The following is an 8,099-nucleotide window of genomic DNA, read 5'->3' as shown; positions in this document are numbered from 1 at the left end:
CGTAAGTGCATAAGGAGCAAAATTACCTCCTTTCAAAAGATGAGAGCTCAGACATATATAATCTAGGGATCCAAGGATCCAAAGTTTTAGTGCCCTCCCGATGCATTAATGCATGAGCCAACGAGACGTCTATTGCAACATGATTTTCACTTCTCCTCGTGAAACTTGCAGTATACTCAGAGTATACTTAAGTTATGTTTGCCGCGATATTGCATTATTGAATTATATTTTAAGTTGCTCATGCGTTGCTCATTCTATTTATATACTTTTAAGTCGATCCGAATAGGATAAAAAGCTAATACTTAGTTAAAGTATAACAGTGTATAGTATATGTTTGCATGGTGATCGATAGCTACCGTGTCAATGGCACGTCCAATTTTGGCAAAATTTTCAAACATCATTCCTACTTAATCTCAAATTGTTCAAGCAAAAATCTGGTTAATACCTATACTAATTAATAAAAAAAGTGAAACGAATTAGCTACTTGTAAAAAGAACAGTAGTTTAGGTAGGAACAGTGAAAACATGGTGGTCTTTTGACGACTGTATATCTAGGATTTTAATTTGCCTAATTTTTGTTTGTCTTCTTTTGAATTTTTATTTTTTTGTGTATAAAGGTCTATTGCATGGTGCCCAACTCGATCTAGAAATCATGCATGGAGTTACAAAGAAATTACAGAATAAATTAGTTGCAAATGGGGACGATTCAGCAAAGAAACGATTTGTGCAGAGTTAACAACATTGAGCGCCAAATTACAGAATCTGAAAAACTTGGGTAAAATAACTGGCATAAAAATTGATTGAAAGAGCTAGCACAAGAGAGTCATCACGTAGACTTCAGCGAGTAAATAAGAACCGACTGAGGATGTGAAGACATATACATACGTACCAGCCAATTGCCAACAAATTCATCACAAATTCGATTCTAAGAAAAACGCTGTTCTTTTCGACCTCGAAACTGCCTTTGTACAAACTTCAAGGTGTTGTTACAAATTAATCGTACATTTTGTGGGGCTTTCGAAAATGCAGTTTATAAAACAAAAAACTTACAACGATTTGACAAGTTCAAATCCTCGTTTTTTTCATTGAAGGGACCGATCGCGAGTGAGTATTCATCCTGTGTATGAGTAGACTACGACAGACACATAATCTGTTGAAGGACCGAACTTATGAAAGAATATTCTGAAAGTCTTCAAGCAACAGCAACATTTGTGAGTTATTGATGACTGAACTGCAAAAGATCACGATCTGATAAATCGGCACATTAATTACAAACAACGAAAGTGTGAGTTCTGTTTGATGGATCCTGATTGAAGTATCTATACCATCATACAGCATAAATTACCTTGGTGGAATATCAAACAATCAAAATTTACGAGATGTCAAAAGAAATAATCACAGACAGTGGATTCGGGCTTCATACAGAAAGAAACGACATACAAAAGCTTGTGAGAAGAGGTGTTACCACAGATGGAACCGTGGAACCCCTCGAGAACGAGTGTGGCATTGAATAGGTTGAAACTAGGGAACAACAGGTTTGTTGTTTGGAACCGACCATCATTTAACTGGCGATTGCTTTCCAAACACTGCAGAGCAAAATGATCAAGGAGTAACATATCAACAGAAGTTGAAAATTTATCGGTTAATATCATGGGAATACCATGGGATACTGAAAACGATGTTTTCTAGTATGATTTAGGTAAATTAACGGACTTCGTCAAAATGCTTCCTGTAACAAAGCACTCCGCCGGTGTTGCAGTTATCTGATCAATTTGATCAATTAGGTCTGCTGGCTCGGTTTACTATCCGAAAATATAAGCTGCTATAATTAAGGAACTGTTGTGAAGGGACAAACAAGCCTGAACATTTAACTTTCCTTTCCAACACTTTTCTTACATTTGCAATGTAAGGAAATTTAAGGAAACTGAGGCATCTAAAGTTGTCAAATACAAACATTTCTTAGGATCTGCTAACATTTTTTTAACATTTCGAACACTCTTTACAAAATTAACATCCCTCAAAATTATAATTGCATTGCAAGTTGCAAGAAAATTGCATAAAATCGCAGCAAAAAAAGACATTTGGAGTAAAATAGATATTATTCCATCTTAAATGGCAAATAGCTACATTGCCTATGCTGTATTAAATTTAAAAGTGTCCATGAAACTATATAAACTATATTAAACTTAAACTTAGTTAAACTTAGTTAACATATGATGAGACAAAACATTAAAAATGTTTTAATACACAGATAAACTGATAAACATCTACATCTAGAAAACAGAGAAATAGTTTAAAACCTATGCACAAAGAGAAATTTTGCTGATTAACAATAATGCTTTTCAATTATTTTATTATTAAATGTAGGTACTATTACAATCAGATCTTGGGCCTTTTACAAGAAAGCATATCACACAGTTTAAACTTTCCAGAAAAATAAGAGTTTGCTGATTAACATTTTCCATGCCCTAACCCTTGTTGAATCAGCCATAAATTGTGCATATGGGTAACCAACATTATGACTAGACCTTGACTAGAGCCCATTATTTTCTGAAAAAGCCTAGCTAAGAGGAAACATGGGATTTTGTTATTAAACTGACAGATGGTCTACAGTAGATAAGGGATGAAAAACCCATTGATAGTTAATGAATGGGAACATGTCAATATTATCCTGGAGAAAATACAGTATATCATATCAGGACTTTGCAGCTTGGCTGCATTTGCAAAGTAAACATTAACTACAGTAGCTTTTTGTCATTTAATCAGGTGACCTAAAAAATGTTTTATCATACTGTAGTGTCTTATTAACCAAACAATTTCCTGCACAGACCAACCACAAGTGCATGCAATAAAGCTGAACAACTGAAAATCTCTTCATGTGTAACTTTTTTATAGGCAAGGACAGGATTAACTGCAATCACATGGCAAAATTTGAATATTTACTTAAGTCATTTTGGGTACGTCTTCCTTTGAATTTCTGATATGTGGAACCTATGTTCCAGCTCGCAAATGTTAACAGTTGGTTGTAATCCTTCCATCATTAGTTTTATTTGAAGACTTTACAAATTCCAAGATAGTGGTAAAAAGTAGTGATGACAGCAAAAATGGTTTAAAAAGCTGGTGGAAATAAGAATGTAACATACAACGTAGGGTCACTATGCAGAATTAATGCACCCAAAAATTAGTGCTCTTTTGATTTATAAAACAAGTATACATCTATATAGTGAGTTGGTATTCTATTGAATCTATCAGTTTAAACCAGCATCTCGTGTTGAAACATTTCTTTATTTCTGAAGAACATCCTTTAGCTCCCTTCTTCCATGTAGATAATGAGAGCTCAGATATACCTATTATAGAATCTAGGGTAACTTATTTGGTAAAATTAGGTAATTACTTGGGGTTGATCAACCACATAAATTAACTGAAAGCAAATGAAGTCACCATCCGAATACATGTTTTCCTCCAAAAAATGTTTAGCTACTTCATCTGAATGAACCAACTGAACAGTTGAGCAATCTTTTTGTAACAAGTGAACATCTTGACCAAATGAAGCTTGAAACTTAAAAATTTGCTAACCTATGCAGAATGCATTGTGCACCTAAATGCTGCAATGCACATATTGGCATCATTCTAACCTGTACATTAGTTTAAATTAGTATGCTGGGTTTAAGAATATTCCTTTTGAACAAACTTGTAGCATCCCTAAGTAATATAGAGTTCAGACACATGAAAGGTGACTTAAAAAATACAATTATTTATACCACATAATAAAGCATAAAGTAAAGTTGTTTAGACTTTAGAAGTAACGCTACAATTTATCACCACAAAATTGAACGACCTAATATTAAAGTCGTTTTCTGTGGTATAAAAACATTCTCACCTATATTAGCGGGGTTTTTCAGAAAAATAATATCATAACTTCATGAATATTCAAATAACAAATATGCAAATATTTAAGTCAGATTTTATACTTGTAAATTATTCAATAACCAAGAAATAATATCATACCTGGCAAACCAGCAACTAAAGCAAAAGTTGAGAATTTCAGCTTTAATATATACCAAATTGACTGCTGGAAAAATTTCTTTACATTTGACATTTGCATGCTGAAGAAAAACAACCGCCATTTTATTCTTCAAGCCGCGAGGAATTGCCGCCGGCGCCACAGCCATTGATTTTTTTTACATCATTCTAGATTTCCCAGCTTCAGTCCTACAACCTTCAATAATTTCCAGCCAATTCTGAAAGACAATCGCAGCGGGTATCTGGCCCCTGAAGACATTGGAGGACGGACCAGCGCGGTCAGGACGCTTGGTACAAAGCTTCTCTTTGCTTTCAGTAAGACACAGGGCATGATCCATAACATGCAATATATAGTTCTGCTCTAGAAAGAACTAGAAATTAGAATTGTTAATACAAAGTAAATGTTTGCAATTTACAAAAGATAACCGTTATAAAAGAAGCGAGAATAATTGAAATTGGCGGATTGAAGCTTATTATAATCATAGACATGTACGTGGACTTGGGTTTACACGATAGTCGATAGCATTGACGGCGAATGACATGGCAACGTTTGTATGAATATTCAGCCGAAGTTCTGGCAGCATAACTAATTTACCGTAGCTTATTTCAGGCAAATACAGAACTGAAGTCGGGACAAAAAGTCCCCACTTTAGCTAAAATAAAACATTTTGTTCTAGGCCACTCAGTTCTGCCTCGCCGCGTACACTAAGGAACGTATAAGAGCAAGCCTTTCGAGTAGGCTGCTTGCAGAGACAAAATCAGGGACAATTTTTGAAGTTTCAACATTTTGTGCTAGGCCTCTCAGCGTTGGCTGCCCCGGCATATAATTATCAGCAGTGCGCGCTAACAAGGGGACTAGGCTGTGTACTAAGGAACATATAAGAGGCCTAGGGACTAGGCTGAGCGAAGTGGCTGACAATCTCGTTTCCCGAGCCCGCGATTCCTCTTGTGAGAAAACAAAAGCTCTGGGAAAACCGAAATCAGAAATGACTCTGATTGGCTGAGTGAACAATCTCGTTCCCCGAGGAATCGCGGAGTCGCTGAACGAGATTGGCTGAGTGAACCCGAATAAGACAAACGCTCATTCTGTTGGAAGTTTGAAGCCAAGATGGCGGATCATGAAGCCTTTCTTGTAGGTATGATCAAGGCCTCAGGCGCGTAAATTTCGCCTAGGTAAGATGGCGGCAATTTTTATTTTTCCTTTGAAATTTTTGCGCCTGAGGCCTGGATCATACCTACAAGAAAGGCTTCATGATCCGCCATCTTGGCTTCACTCATTAATGAGGGAAAGTTAAGAGAGCCAGCGTTCCAGTCTTATTTCAGTTCACTGGAGTGAACTGAGTGCGCACAATCACATTAGGGGGCTGGGATGGTGGGCTGTGATGCCCCAGATTTTTTAAAATTAGCCTAAAAAGTCATTTCGAAAATCATTAGTGGCGAAGAAAACCGGTCTGGAAACCCGTTTAGGGCGAAAGATATTGGTCCGGCTTAAATCCGAAAGAGATTGTTACTTTGTGCCGAGCTTTTGACTTAAATAATGCACTACCATTAATGAAACTTGTGGCTAAACATATAGACTAAAAATTATCTGGAAATATCAAATAGATATAAATTTGTAACAGTAACCCTTTGAACTATTTTTATTCCCTCAAAATAAAACAACTCTGAAGTCTGAAATGCTCATTTCCGCGGGACAATCTGAAAGAATCAAATTTCAAAAATTTTCTCCCTTTGTGCTGGCGTCCTGGAATCCTGAACATATTCTACGCCCCTGATATTCCAAATAATGGGACCATTCACTAAAACTTTAGTTTCATATCCAATACAAACACTACAAAAGTTGGTTCATGAACATTAGATAACCTCATATATCCATTCACACATGTATGGTGGAACTTAAAATGCCTATAAGCCCAACGGACCGGCTCATCCCCTCAACGGTACAAAGTGCTTCAATAAAAAAAAGAAATTATAGCCCCGTTTACACTACACTTGATTTATTGGCACAGCACGGCTAAAATGGGTATGGGGCTTATCTTATGTTTTGAAGCAATAAAAATATATTCGGTTTTTACAATTAAACTGAAAGCCATTTTTAAACGTTTCCATTGACTATTGGAGTCAATATCCGCTTTCGTGTTCTGCTTCATTCAACGTTTCACCACTGCATGCCGCGGTTAAAGGTAGGTTACAGTCGCTTCTGTGCATGTGGGAAGTGTGCTCACACTTTGTTTTGATTCTTGCAATTTCAAAACATTGTGCAATATTTATTGTTCACAATTCAGGCAAGATGGCCGACTCACTGGGTGAAAAATTTTATTGTTCCTAACGCTTACTAATTTTTTCATCAAAAGAAGCGATACAGTCATTGAATCAATTTCATATCTAAAATAGATGCGTCTGAAGTGTATTTTCGTGAATATGGCTTTGAGCAAATGTTTTAAAATGAAGCATAAATAAAGATGCAACACGTCTGGGGTACGAATCCTTGATATTTATTACTGGCGCGCATTTTGACTCGAGTTTAAAACTATTTGTAATTTTTTACTGGGAAGAGCGAGTAAATAGTGGCAAGTATCGGTGTTATTGTTGGCACGCGTGGGATCAAGTTTTCATTTCCGGCACACAAAAAAATTCTATAATAACAATGCTTCGCAGGCTAGTCTGAATGTACGGAACAGTTCCAATAAGTCATGAAGAGTAAAGACGTATGTATCTTCCTTGATGGAACTAAATGTGAAGGTACAGTACTTGTGGATTGACGGTTTTTAACTACGTATTAAATTTTATCTAACACATCTGCAAGAAATCAGTTTATATAACAACCATATATGGGTCATATGGGATCACCACTCACCATAAACTAATGTAAATTAGTGATTGTTGAGTATCTGCCATATTTTTAAGGTAACATGCATTTTAAAATTTCAAATTTATATAGTGGAAAATAAATCAAAGTGACTATATGTGAAATTATTATTTTTCAACAAATCTTTTGATCACAATAATACTATATGTTTATTATATTTCTTTATTATATATTGGAATGAAACAAATAATTATAATTCTTCTTTAGGTCCAGTTTTTAAAGGCTATTGTTGGAAAAAATTAATAGAAAGATTGGTTTTACAGGTTACAACAGAAGCAAATTTCACAGCAAACATATCCTGAAGTCCTTCCACCTTTAATTAGAACTGATAAAACCCATCAGTTAAGTAGACTACAGACATGCAAGTGTGCATCATTTAGAAACTATGACTCTGAGTATGCGGAACTTATAAGCTCTGAAAGGTACTCCACTTAAAAGAGAAAGTAAATTTTACAATCCTAAACTAAACTATCCAAATTGTATTAGTACATTACTGTTGGTTCAGAGTTACCCAGACATATAATACCATCAAGCTTTAATTTTTAGTGTACCAAAAATTAACAAGTAATTTAAGACAAAAAAATCAATGCACTAATTGTTGTGTTTGAATACATTTATATTTGAATATCTGATATATGAATTTAATGGCTTGCTCCTTATGAAGTAAAATACTACCAGACTTAATCCCATTAACATGCTGAGGATTTTCATTAAAATTTATGATGGTAGCAAGCAAGGGAGGGTGTAATATATGTTTTAAGCATTGCACATTGAAATATATATAAGTAACAGGTGCCAATTACCCAAGTTTCTATCAAGTAAAATATCTAAGACAACCTCCCTTTAGTGGGGAGATCTAACTATCTGTAACACATGGTAAAGGTCCAGAATGTTTTAGGATTGCAACAGCCACATTTGCTACACTGGAACACTTTCTGGTATGGTTGATAGTTTTACCTGGGAATTCATTATTTGTCATCTTCACCAAATTCTATCTATAGCCCCTTCCTTGCAACATGATTGTCTTGCTCATCTCACAGGTTTTAATTAGAGCATGATTTTGAATCCTGCAATAACAATGTAGTATGAAGGTCAGGCAGATGTATTATATAAACTTCTAATTTCACTTGAAATGAGCTCACTATCATCCTTTATCCAAATTTAATAATCAAACAATCATAGTAAACATTACTTCATTTATATGCAGT

The sequence above is a fragment of the Dendronephthya gigantea genome, unplaced genomic scaffold (genome assembly GCF_004324835.1).
Source record: "Dendronephthya gigantea isolate DGI-Jeju-01 unplaced genomic scaffold, DenGig_1.0 000041F, whole genome shotgun sequence".
NCBI classification, from domain to species: Eukaryota; Metazoa; Cnidaria; class Anthozoa; order Malacalcyonacea; family Nephtheidae; genus Dendronephthya; species Dendronephthya gigantea.
The sequence above is the reverse complement of the archived record's forward strand: the minus strand, read 5'-3'. Positions refer to the sequence as shown.